Source organism: Esox lucius, chromosome 17 (genome assembly GCF_011004845.1).
Source record: "Esox lucius isolate fEsoLuc1 chromosome 17, fEsoLuc1.pri, whole genome shotgun sequence".
NCBI lineage: Eukaryota > Metazoa > Chordata > Actinopteri > Esociformes > Esocidae > Esox > Esox lucius.
In genome coordinates, this window is record NC_047585.1 from 23,461,832 (window position 1) to 23,476,348 (window position 14,517).

Sequence of the window (14,517 nt, forward strand, 5' to 3'; positions counted from 1 at the left end):
TCATGAGGAAACAGTGTTTGCATTAAAGGGAGCACCTGGTCCTGTAAAATGGACTCATATTCCTTTGACAATTCAGAGCAATCATCAGACACTGAGTCCAACAAGATTGCTGCCAATACCACTATGGATACCCCATCATATTTAACAGTTGGCAGCAGACATTTTGAGCTGAAAGCATCTCTCTGGATGTGGGCAATAGGGTAAAAGATGACAGATCAGACCATATTAATTTTTACCATTGCTCAGAAGTGCAGGTTTTGCACATGTCTGCCATTAATTCCAGCTTTCTGAAGCTTACCCAACAGGTTTTGTTGGGTATTTGCAGATGTAAATTGTCTTCAACTGTTTTCCTTTCCGAAATAAGTTTTAGTAACATTTGCCAGTGGTTCTAAATGTGGGGGTCGCCAGTGTGAGGTCCCATGCTGCTCGTGGTCCTCCTGTACCGGGACATTCCTGCACCCTGCCACTCACCTGCACCTTGTTTGCCCCTGAACGCACCCCGGCTGACGACACATCAGCCACTCTCCGTTATTGTGTACACCTGTGTACCGTTAGTGGGGATATTTAGAGGGGGGTTCTCGCCGGCCGTCCTTTGTGAGTTATTGTTTAAGCTGTAGCCTGTGTTAGGAGCATTCTGTTCTGCTATTTCCTTTTGTTACTTTTTCTGGCATTTTGGTATTCCTGTGTCCTGGACTTTGGGCCTGCCATCAGGTCTTTGGCCCTGTTTTCTGTTCCATGCTCTTTGTAAACCCGGCCGTCCTACAGTCCCTGTTTTGCTTGAAAGCTGTAACATTAAAGTTCACACTCTGCGTTTAGATCCCCTCTGGTCTCCCGGTCATTACAGCCAGGTGATTTTGGTGGGTCGTGAGATGATTAGAATAATTAAATTTGAATTAAAAAGTGACATTTTTATTAAACCTGAAAACTGCAATACTCTATGTAAAGGGGAATACAACTACTGTAGAATAGGTTAAATATGTAAAATATTAATATTTTTAAATTGAAGTTGTCGTCACAGAACGAAAACTGGTTGGTTGAATCTGATGCATCCAGTTAACAATAGCCTATCTAAGCCAAGCTTGTGGACAACAGTCTCTCTCAAACAGCTGACAAAAGCATTCCGTCAGAAAAGCAATCAACTTCCAATGAAAATAAACCTACAGGACATGAGAAATGTAAGGGTAAAGCCCACCAGCCCGACCAGCCATTCAAACGTCAAAATATCAAGAGGAATTCATAGTTTGGATTAACTTACTTTACCATTAACGATGTGTAACATTCCCAATGTGTTCTTTACTCAGAGGTTCATGCACACAAAAGTTTAAAGCCAGTGCAACTGAAAAGGCATGAAACATCCCTTTCATGTCGATAAATCAACAAGTTTCTCCACAAAAACGAGGCAGAGCTACATGCTATTAAAATAGTAAAACATGCTTGTCACCCTAAGTCCCAACTCACCTGACAGATCCCAAATGGTTAGTAAATCATGGGTATAGTCGACAAACTTACTGTAGGCTACTTAACTCATCCCTAAAAAACATAGGCCTATTGTGATTGTCTGATAAAATCAATGAATTCACAAAAATGTGAATGATGTGAAGATGGGCCGTGCAAGCTAAAGGCGTCAAAGTCGTAATGTTTCCCGAGCTGGAAGAATTTGTGGAGGACAATGAATTGGATGTCAATAACATGACGGAAATTATCCTTTCCCATCTCCAAGGCCTTCTGGATCACTTTATGAAGTAGCCTACTTCCCAAAAGTGACAACTCCACAACAATATGACTGGATAGGACAACTGTTCATGGCAACTTGGGAGCAACTGTCATCTGATCTGGAGGACGAGCTGATGGAGCTGTCCAGTGATTGGACTTTAAAGGCAATGTTTGCCACAACAAGCCTTGCTGAATTCTGGATTTCCGTTGCAGAGGAAAACCCATGACTATCCAAACTAAAGCAGCGATGGATGTACTGATTCTGTTTGAATCAACTTACTTATGTGAGGCAACATTGACATTTCCACATTGACATAATATGTGAAACAAATACGCATGGACATTTCGGCATGTCTATGCATTATCCAAAAAAGTGTTTAGCAGTAGTATTAGCATACTCTACTGTCTGGCTAACCAGTGGTCCCCTGAAAACACTGATCCATAAAGCATCATCACCCAACTGGCAACCTGGCTAACTGGGTAGCTATTGAACATCAACTGTAAATACATGATTCACCAAGTCTGGGCCAACCGTTCAATGAGAAGGAAGCAATAAAAGGTTGTTTCGATCAAGTATCAGGTTTGTGTACTAAACCCTTAAGGAATCTCAGCTGCATTTTATTGGGCAACTCTATTTTTTTGGCAGTGTTTGCTTCAATCACACACAAAAATCAGCTTTGAATTGTGATATTCTGGCATGTCTTCCTACAGGCTTCGGTAAAATAAAATGTGGTTCAGACATTGACTGCGTTATATTCATTGCTTGGAGAGCATAACAGGAGATGGTCAGAAGTAATCATAATTTTGAGATAATTTCTTTGTGATCCAAACACTCAAACTAAGATTTGTCTGTTCATAACACATTTTCCAATATCCCTCTGTCCAGTGTCTGTATTCTTTTGCCTATCTTAATCTTTTCTTTATATTGGCCAGTCTGAGATATGGCTTTTGCTTTGCAGCTCTGCCTAGAAGGGCAGCATTTCGGAGTTGCTTCTTCACTGCTGACCTTGAAAATGGTGTTTTGCTAATTAATGAAATTGCCAGTTGAGGACCTGTGAATGTCTGTTTCTCAAACAAGTCACTCTAGTAGGAAATATGGTTGGAAATGACAAAATTCGAATTCCAGTATTAGTCAAAATATTTTGCACAAGCTTGAGTGTTTTTTCCTTTGGTCGATGATTTGATGCGACAAATGTACCTCCATACAAATTAGGGTCTGAAACGTGTTTGTCTATAAAACAATAATGTGGGGAATTAGGCTATATTATGGTGGATTGCAAAACAATTCTAAAGTAGATTTAAACATACTGAAATGTAGAAGTACAATACTAGTAGTTTTTCTCACACCACTGTCTTTTATATTCTTCAGATTGCTGGAAGTCCCTGACCTCTACAAGGGCCATGAATTAGTTGTTTTTACTGTATACAAGGTTGTATAAAATGTACTGACTATTTAACTGAAACATAAGCTGGAGGAATAGCAGTTACCAAACACGCTCTCTAGATATTATTGGAAATAGCACAGTGAGTAAAAGAAGTGGGCTTTTAAATATTTTACCCCACACTCCTGGCATGCCATTCAGAGTGATCTTAAGTAAAAGAAATGCCTATAAGACTATTTCAATTACTCGTACATGATCTTTATTGTCAATTCTGACAATGTTCTAATGTTTCTATTACTTACATTTTAGAAAGTTTTTTTTAATGTTGTGATACAGGGCTCAGCTGTGAAAGAGATGTTGGTCTCAGTTGATTTCTTTGTAAGTATAAAGGTAAAATAAAAAAACTAGTAGGGTAATCTCTTTTGATATTAGTGTACATTGCCCCATTGTTTGTAATTTTAAACATTTTATTGAGCAGGCTTTTTACATTACCTCTATTTTAATGATTTTCATTGCATACCATTATTCCAGACTTGGCTCTGGCCTATTCCTCAAATGCCTTCAGTATTGTTGTTGATAAGCAAGCTCCTTTCAAATGATTGAGAATTAAAAATATGTCTAGTCCTTGATCTAGTCCTAGCTTTTCAAAGTTATTCATAGCAGAGATGCTGCTTGGTCACAGGATAAATTCTAAGAGTTAGGCCCAGAATGGCATTTTATCAGTCAACTGAGAAATCTGTATGAAACTAGTAATTTTGATGTTAACACACTTTCTGATTGATTTTCTTTTATTTATTTCTACATTAAAATACCCACTAAGTAGATTATCCTATTAGTAACGGTACTAGGTTTGGAATCAACCTGTGTTTACTTGCTACACTGGTGTACAGTATGAAAGTTTTGATTCCGTCAACACCTGTCCCAATCATCAGCTATGGAGATAAAAACAGATAACGGCCATATTGTTAGCACAAGACAAATGAATGCAAGTGAATCATTAGTGTGAATTTTTCCAAAGAAAACTTTGGCTTTCTGCAATAAAAGGTTTTGGAGACACTGTGGCCACGTCTAACAAGGTGGGGGTGGTGCCATAGTAGCTATGACCTATCCTTCCAGTGGAACACATGACCGAAGGCTTTAAATGATAGGGGACTAGTCTGTCGATGAATGAGTTGAAGCCCATAGCTGTAAGGGTGCCGCATTCTTGATTTACTAACATGAGCACTTCCTTTACCATCACACTGCCCAGGCCAGGGTTGACATTAGGTGGATCGCTGTGGCTTTTAAATGACCATGTGCCAAATTAGCCGCAACTCCCTCGAATGGTCTGGTAAGTGTTCTTGTTTGATACAATGAGCCAACTGGAATAAATGAGAGTAACTCGGCCTAGAAGTGGGCACCCTTCCAAAATATCCAGAAGAGCCGCAATAAAAATAATAAATCAGGTAAATGCCAACCCAAACACAATACCTTTTTGCAGACCGCCCTTGCTGCACCTCAGGTTACTGTGGTTACTTCAACAATAAGACTAACAAGAAGGTTGGTGGTGGGAATGTCCAGATCTGGACCTGCTTTTCTTCATCCGGACCTGTTTGACTGCACAGCATTAAGGGAACCATGAAATCTGATGTATACCATCAAACCTACCAAACAATGGTTTAAGAGAAAGAAGATTTGTGTTTTTGATTGGCCAGGTCAAAGTCCTGATCTTAACCCAAAGGACACCCTTCACTCCTCACTAATTTTGTTAAGTTCTGTTAGGACTGGGCAAAGAAAACTCAAAAAGACAGGTTTCTACTGAAGACATTTACTCAAATATATCACTGTTAATGAAGGTGCCACAAGTTATTTAATTAAAGAGTTTGGATATTTTTAAACAGAAAATCTGAGTTTTTCTGAAATAAAAATAAAACTTTTGTTTGTATCATTTATTTGGAATGTCTATATTACAAACTGGGTTATATATATGGATTTTATGAATGTATTATAATATTTTATACAACAATAATGACTATACCTGTAGGATTCACAAACTTTCAAGCAGCACTGTAAATTAACAACAAAGTTCAGTAGCAGTACTGTAAATGAACTTGAAGTTCAGCCGCTGCTTAACATTTGTTGAATTGACAGTCCCTAAGTGTGAATTTCTTCCGATGCACATGCGCTCATTTTAGAGTTGTATCATTTTGGGAACTTGGGTCTGCAATTTCTTCTTATATTTGATTGTAATAACATTGCACCATATGGTTACCTATTTTATAAGATAAAAAAGCTTTAGGCCCATTATATATGGCTCAGAATTGTATCAATTTGTCAGTACTGAAATATTCAAGAAACATTAATTTACAGAATGCTTCGCTTGGATTATTGGTCCTGCAGTCCAATGTGAATACATTCATGCAGTTATTTGCTTACTACACATTTGATGCTATGAGGAGCAAGATGAATGTATCTGGTTTCTTCAGTGCAGTGTGATAAAGTATGACACTATCATCTCATTCAGAAGTATGCAACAGGGCTAAGGATAAAGAATCCATGTCCGTTGGCAGAGAAAGATTAAAGGCAAATGCTGACAAACTACATAGCCGAATTAATGGGTGTAGTAAATGTGGAAACTGTTCCTGTAAGAGTTGCTGACTGAATAGTGTCCAGATAATTATATTTAAAAAACATTGCATAGAAATAGCCCAACTTAATGTATGGATAAGGTAGGTTTAGCCACATTAAATGTAGTTGGATGAACTGCAAGCCACTACCTCCTCTCTACCAATGAATAAAGCACCATAGACAGTTCTCTGGCAAGTAATGTTACCAACAGCCCAAGTTTTACATGATGGACAGCATTATGCAATGCTTGATTCAGCACCATGGCCAGTTCTATGTTGTTGTTTTTTTTGTTTTACCAGGTTACAGGTTACCAGGTTACAAAGAACACATTGAGCAACAACCTGGGAGTAATTAGGGTTAACTGTCTGGCAGGAACAGAAAAACAGGGTTTTTCATCTTGTCAGCTCTGGGATTAGAACTGGCTCAACCCTGTCGACCATAGGCTACCGTAAGGCTACCAACATTGAATATTGGTATTTAGATACAGGATGAGCAACATGGATTTTCACAATAAAAGTAGTAATCTGAATGTTGCACCACTCTGACCAAGGACAGTACTTACTTCCTAAAATCAAAACACTGACCACTTTTCTTACAAAACATTTTAGAAGATATATTTTGTAAGTTTATAGAAGTTGCATATGTTTCTTTCATGCTGTATATTAAATTACTTTTATTTCAGTTTTTTTGTATATCCTTCAGTCCTCCTGTCCTTGAATAGTGTGTGTGAGCAAGTTTCACTGAGGAAAAACTACTCGTTGTACTTGTTAAAGATAAAAAGGAATTCTGAGAAATAGAGGGCATATCCAACAAATGCATATAATTTCACTAAGGAGAGACATCTGAGAATTCATGTTAGCCAATATCTTAGGGAAATGAATAAGCAATAATCATAAATCCCACTGTAGGGGTTCAGCACTTTTCTTAGGTATTATAATTTCCTACCGCAAGTGTTTTGTCTGCCTAGTGCGTTTTCTTTCTATGGCATTTTTGGATCATGGACCCAAATGCACAGTGGATCACTTTTAAGGGGCATCCAATGAGAATAATGTAACGGTGAGCCTCAGGAAATCTGGTTAATTGGTTAGTATCTGTCGTGATCCAGGTATATTGGTATGGAGCCATGCTAATAATATCTTGTAGTGCAGTGCCCACATAAGGAAGACATGTCCAACAGTTTCCAATGGTAATTCGTTTAGCATCCCACATTACATAAACACTCATGTTTCCAGTGGATGGACTCTGATATATTATGACAGAAATTAAATTGCCATGTTAACCGCATCATAAATTGCCTGTTAAAATGGCTGTCAGAACGTTGGGTAAATGTGTTTGGAAGATCTTAAACCTGACCGTATACACCCTTCAGTAGAGGATTTACTGTAAGTAAGGGCAAAACACATTGAGATGACTATTAGATAACTTTTATTTTACATGTACATGAAGTGGAACGGCTGGCTTTGTTTCCTTAAACATGTTTTGTTGTAGCATAACAAAAATCTGACTTAAGACTTAGAGACTTGAACATTTTAGGAAGATGTTCTTACTTTGCATAAACTTGTTGAGCCTGCCGTCCAAACCAGTGGCGATGTTAGACATGGGCTTTCGGTGCTTAAGCCTGGAGGCTTTAGTCCGGGACTTTTGATCCTATTCCAAAAATAGGATAAACAATCTACTGTATTTACCTTACTATTCACATCTTAGGGGTTTTCTTAAAATAACTAGCTAGTGACTAGCTAGCTAGCTAACATACCTGCTGGTGTTACAAATACACAGACACCGGATGTTTGGTCGTGGCAGAAAAGTGCAGGAACAAGTGTAGGGAAACGGGTAAGATCCTCGGATTAAAGGAAAAACATGTTTTGTGCCGTTGGATGTCAGAATAGGAATGCAACAAAAAGATGGCCCAAATTTCTATAGAATACCGTTGTCGAAGCTAAATGCAGACGTTTATGGTTGCAAGCCATTAAACAGATAGACTGGATTGATGAAATCATTCGGAGTGCACACATAGGTGTGCATAGGTAAGAGGAATGATGTGTTATAGTAATTACGATAAATGAGTAACAGCAGCAATCACAATTCTCAGTAGACATTCTTAGTAGGCTATTTCATAATGGTAAACACCATTGACCAACGTTAGCAACATTAGCTAGCGTGTAAGCAGAATATTAGCATGCATACAAACCATTGCTCATACTTAAACAGTTGTGGTTACATCACTCAGTATTAATGCAAGCATTTAACGAAATAATGGGATATACGGTAATATATTTTCTTTACAAAATAATTGGAGAATGGGTACGGATGATCCATATTCCTATACAGGTGTAGGTCATATAATTTGAATATCATCAAAAAGTTGATTCATGTCAGTAATTCCATTCAAAAGTGAAACTTGTATATTATATTCATTCATTACACACAGGCTGATATATTTCAAATGTTTATTTTAATTGGGATGATTATAACTGACAACTAATGAAAATCCCAAATTCAGTATCCCCGAAAATTTGAATATTACTTAAAACCAATACAAAAAAAATATTTTTTTTAGAAATGTTGGCCAACTGAAAAGTATGAACATGAAAAATATGAGCATGTACAGCACTCAATACTTAGTTGGGGCTCCTTTTGCCTGAATTACTGCAGCAAGGTGGCGTGGCATGGAGTCGATCAGTTTGTGGCACTGCTCAGGTGTTATGAGAGCCCAGGTTGCTCTGATAGTGGCCTTTAGCTCTTCTGCATTGTTGGGTCTGGCGTATCGCATCTTCCTCTTCACAATACCCCATAGATTTTCTATAGGTTTAAGGTCAGGCGAGTTTGCTGGCCAATTAAGAACAGGGATATCATGGTCCTTAAACCAGGTACTGGTAGCTTTGGCACTGTGTGCGGGTGCCAAGTCCTGTTGAAAATGAAATCTGCATCTCCATAAAGTTGGTCAGCAGCAGGAAGCATGAAGTGCTCTAAAACGTTCCTGGTAGACGGCTGCATTGACCTTGGACCTCAGAAAACACAGTGGACCAACACCAGCAGATGACATGGCACCCCAAACCATCAATGACTGTGGAAACTTTACACTGGACTTCAAGCAATATGGATTCTGTGCCTTTTTGTCTTTAGCCCAGGCGAGACGCTTCTGACACTGTGTCTTGTTCAAGAGTGGTTTGACACACGGAATGCAACAGCTGAAACCTATGTCTGGCATAAGTCTGTGCGTGGTGGTTCTTGAAGCACTGACTCCAGCTGCAGTCCACTCTTCGTGAATCTCCCCCCATTTTTGAATGGGTTTTGTTTCACAATCCTCTCCAGGGTGCGGTTATCCCTATTGCTTGTACACTTTTTTCTACCACATCTTTTCCTTCCCTTCGCCTCTCTATTAATGTGCTTGGACACAGAGCTCTGTGAACAGCCAGCCTCTTTAGCAATGACCTTTTGTGTCTTGCCCTCCTTGTGCAAGGTGTCAATGGTCATCTTTTGGACAGCTGTCAAGTCAGCAGTCTTCCCCATGATAGTCTAGTTCTGTAGGTTACACAGAAAGACCATTTATAGGCCTTTGCAGGTATTTTGAGTTAATTAGCTGATTAGAGTGTGGCACCAGGCGTCTTCAATATTGAACCTTTTCACAATATTCAAATTTTCAGAGATACTGAATTTGGGGTTTTCATTAGTTGTCAGTTATAATCATCAAAATTAAAAGAAATAAATACTCGAAATATATCAGTCTGTGTGGAATGAATGCATACATTATAAAAGTTATAATTATATGACCAGAACCTGTATGTTGTAGAGCAGTGGCTCCCAACCTTTTTCAGTTACTGTACCCCCAAAAAGAATTTGCACTGCTTGGAGTACCCCTCAAGTACCCCCTCATGTTCATTTCACTAGTAAGTCTATGGTGTCATGAGTGTTTTCAAGTACCCCCTGTGGAAAGGCCAAGTACCCCCAGGGGTCCTAGTACCCCTGGTTGGGAACCACTGTTGTAGAGGTTACTGTCACCTTCTGCCACCAGTTTGGCTCCGTCCACAAAATGTGTAATCACTGTTTACTAACACAAAAAGTGTCTATAACATTTCATAATAAACACACTTAATCCACAAATACAAAAACAAAGTCACAAAGCAGGCGGTAGAACGGTACAAGGATGAGCAACAATCAGTGGGAGACAAGGTACAAAAGAGCAAGCTCAGAGACGCGGTCAAAAACAAAGGTGATAGTGAAGGTCTGACACACTTTGCAAAATACTAAATGTTGTGAACGGAAGGGCTCAGTAGAGTTGGGAACAAATAAAACCTCCCAAAGAAACTATGGACAGAACAGAATATAAAGTGTAACAAAGGTACAGGTGATAATCAAACACAGGTGATCAATATTCGGGTGATGAGGGGTGTGGTTGGACAGGTCAGCGTGAAGGAGTGCTAAGTGAAGGCAGGGAGCCAGTAGAGGGCATGACAGCTGAGTAGTGTAGCTACAGTACCTGCAGATATTCTATGTCATTTACATTGTGGCTTGCCTAGTCAGAAATACTTTTGGGGTGATGGAAAACTCCTATCAATGAGTTGTGCAGGTACACATACTAAAAACAATGTACACTTACTAAAAAAATCCTATTAATGTTTTTACTACATTTACTTTGTTAATTAGCTCTAGGTAATTCTGGAATTATGTCCTTAAATAACACAATGGCTTAGGGTTATTCAATGGGGCACTAGCTAAGAAACCCAACCTTAGAACAAATTCTGATTGCAGACAACATTATAACATTTCCTCAGAGATCTGAGATACACTGTGTACACCTGATTGGCAATCATCCTAATACAACCTCTGAATCTGCATTTGATTTTGTGATTTAATGTGTGACACCATGTGTTGTTTCTGTTATTTTGTCCACCCCCTGTATCATCCCTACAGTTAAATTAAAGAAGAATGCATGGAGTAAAATACAGGGTAAAAGTGCAGGAGAACATACATCTGTCTACCAAAGTGTGTCAAGAACAAAAAGGTCAATGTTCTGCAGTGGCCCAGTCCAAGTCCTGATCTTAGTCTGTAGCACTATTTGATAATTGTGGTTCACATGCATTGTCCAACCAACCTGAAAAATCTATTGCAAATTTACCAAAAGGAATGGGCCAAAATCCCTCTGACATTGTGTGTAAACCTGATACATACTTACCAAACAACTTAAATGTTTGAATACTTATTCAACTTAATTCATTTTTAAAAACATTTCTTGCAAACATTTCCCAACATAAAAACTACATAAAAAAATAAAAATAATACTCAATAAAATGGAAATGTGTACTTTGTAATTCACTGAATTTTGAGAATTGTTCAAGAGTTTGAATATCTTTGCAAGTCACTGTATGTTGGTAAATAGAGCAGGAGTGAAATGTCCCATTAAAAACGCTTGTTTAAACACAGGCTGAGTTAGCCCAGGGCCTGTATTAGCTTGAGGCTAAGGTCTGTGGGGCATTATATAATCATTATTATTCTAATTGTGCATAATGTACACTGTTGTTCTTTTTCATCTGGCATTGACACTTGAGCTTGCAGATGAGCTTGCTTATATCTCTACTGTATAACTTACACCTGTAAATACGCTTCAATGTTTTTCAGTATAGTTGGTTCACTAGAGACAATGTGAAGAACAACATGACCTGTACCAAAGTCAAATTAGGACATAGGCCAAGGACTAGAAGCACATTTTTACTTGGAGTTTTCTCTGTTGTAAGCTACTACTTTCACCCCTTTAGTCTTACTCTTTGGTTGTTTATTACTCTTCATTACCGGTGTCCTTAAAGAGATGAGTGGGACTATATACTTAAAGAAGGTGTGAACGATGCAAAATGGACATTAAAGAACTCTAGGATGTGTAAAAACTGAATGAAAACTATAGTATGCATGGAAATGTCTCCATTTAGGTTACAAATTACAACATTTACAGTTACCATTTAGAAGCTTTGAGTCTCTAATTGCATTTGCTGAATTAAATATGCTTTCTGGAATTTTTGCCTCCAGAAAGTGTGTATGTCATGCATGTGCTGAAATGTGCCCCATGTCATCAAAATCACTCGCTTTCAATCTTGGAATTCATGGCTAACTGAAGAATGTAAGTAAATGGCACAAGGGGACATGGTATATGGCCGATTCATTGCGGATTGCCTGGACACTTTAATTAGCCGTGGTATATTGGCAATAAATCGCAAACCCCAAGATGCTGTATTGCTTTTTATAAAACGATTACCAATGCAATTCCAGCAGTAAAAAGTGATGTGATGTCATACCCATGGTATACAGTCTCATATGCCATGGCTATGGGCCAATCACCATTCAAACCACATCAAGCTCATAGTGGGAGGTTTAAAATAATTAAATTAGCTGGCTAGTCTCATTTGACCCAGCAGCCACTTTTAGGTTTAACTTAAAACAAATTGACATTCTCCTTTTTACTAAATGCAGACTAGGGGTCTTTCAACTGGTACAATTTGGGAAACAATGGGACTGCAGTAAGCACACAAGCTGTACATTTGTACATTTGTTTTTCATTTAGAAAGCAGTTATTTCACTAAGTTCCATCAAAACGCATCAGTGGGGAACAAGCAATGTTACCCTCCGATGCAGCACTCGCGCTTGCTCAACCCAGCTCTCCCTGACTGAGAATGTTGTGTGCAGAGACAGTCCAAAAAATTATTCAAGTTTTTTAACAGTTTTTTCATATTTGTTTTTTTCCCTTTAAAAGACACATTTTAGAAAATTCATTTATATTTAGGTATCTGTAACACTTACCCAGACACACTTGGCTAAGTTGCTGATATATTTTGAAAGGGGGCTATAACCACTCCTGCAACTAGCTTTATCAGTGCAAATATAATGTGCCAGGTTTATTCAGTCCACAAATAAAGGAAAAAACTAAATTTCATTAATCGAATCAAAGGTTTCCCTTTGTGTCCCCCTCACTTAATATATATTGGTAGGAAACCTGTGCTGGCTGCACCATACATGACATATTTATAAGATGTGGATACGCTCAAGATGTACTCTTTCTTCAGTGTGCAGGTGCCATATGGGCAGGAACACGTTCTGCTCTGTTGCCTCAATGAAATTGTTGTTGACACTGCACAATAGAGATGTAGGACAGTGCATTAGGACAGCTGACTTTATCTCACACAGCAGCATATTCCTCTCTTGGATGTTGCTATGCATTGTTCAAAAACACAGGTGTGCTTACCTGTGGCCTTTTTGTGCATGCCAAAATCGTGATTACTTGTTTAATAATTATGCTTGTTAATGTTTACACCTTAATCACTGTGTTGAGAGTGTTAGAATTTCAATTATTTCATTTTGGCATATTGAATAGCAAACAACTTGAGGACAATTGTGATACCTACAATGTTCAAGGCAGTGTTCAAATTACAAATTGTTTTCCAAAACATTAGTGTTATTATAAAACGGTTACCTACAAAATTGGAACAGTACACATCAAAAGTTTGGACACACCCATTCACTTGCCGCAACAAAATATGTGCAAGTGATTTCGGATCAACTATGCAGTGGCACTACACACTGGATCAACATCGTAAGTTCACATCACCCTGTTTGACCTACATTTTTTAAAAGAGGCACATCGGTCCATCTCTTCCCAAGCAACAAATCTGACATTACCGCTGCCATCATGGAATGATTAATTTGTGAAAAATGCTTCATACAGTATGGCACTTCTATTGTACCAAAAGGTCAATCTTTATGAGACAGGAAATTTGGAACCTATCGTTTATGTTTTATTTGTCCTTTATTTAAACAGGGTATCGAGCTAAGACCAAGGTCTGTTTTACAGTTGATCCCTGTATTACATTTGGTGAGAACGTACCGCCATCTGCTGCATCAGCCCCCCCCCCATGCTCTGTGTCTGTTCCCTGTGTCTCTTCCCGTTACATGCAGGAAGTGGAAAAGAAAACACAACAAATCACTTGGATAGGAAGCACACATATTAAGGAAAAGCAATCACAACTCACAGTGAAAAGGTCTTGTATAAAACATTTGAACTGCTTTGTAAGAACCAATGTTCATTCTGACTTCAGCTAGTGTCTGGCCTTCCTGGAAGTCAGTGACCACCCAGGCAATTGATGTGTATAAGAGAACGATGTGTATGAAGGTTTGCACCAGTAACAAAGCGCATAGCAGCATGATAGACTGAATCTGGAGGTTTCAGTACTGAAGCGGAAGCATGCATATATAACACATCGCCATATTCCAACAAAACTTTTTCATGCTTTTATGGTGAGAGGCATTTTTTTTCTATGAAACAAACACATTTTAACTTGTTAATCAGTTCTAATGTTTTATAAAAGACAGCGTTTTTTTGGCAATATCTTGCATAGAATAGACTTCATTTCTCAGAACAAGAATAGACTGATGCATTTCAGAAGAAAGTTCTTTGTTTCTGGGTATTTTGAGCCTGTAATTGAACCCACAATTGATGATGCTCTAGATATCGAATACTGAACTTGTCTAAAGAAGGCCAGTTTTATTGTTTCTTTAATCAGCACAACAGTTTTCAGTGGTGCTAAATTAACTGCAAAAGGGCTTTCTAATCACATGCCTTTTTAAAATGATTAACTTGGATTAGCAAACACAATGTCCCATTGGAACACAGGACTGATGGCTGCTGATAAAGGGCCTCTGTACGCCTATGTAGATATTCCATTGAAAATCAGCCATTTCCAGCTACTGTACAATAGTCATTTACAACAATAACAATGCCTACACTGTATTTTCTGATAAATGTAATGTTATTATAACCCCAAACATTTGAATG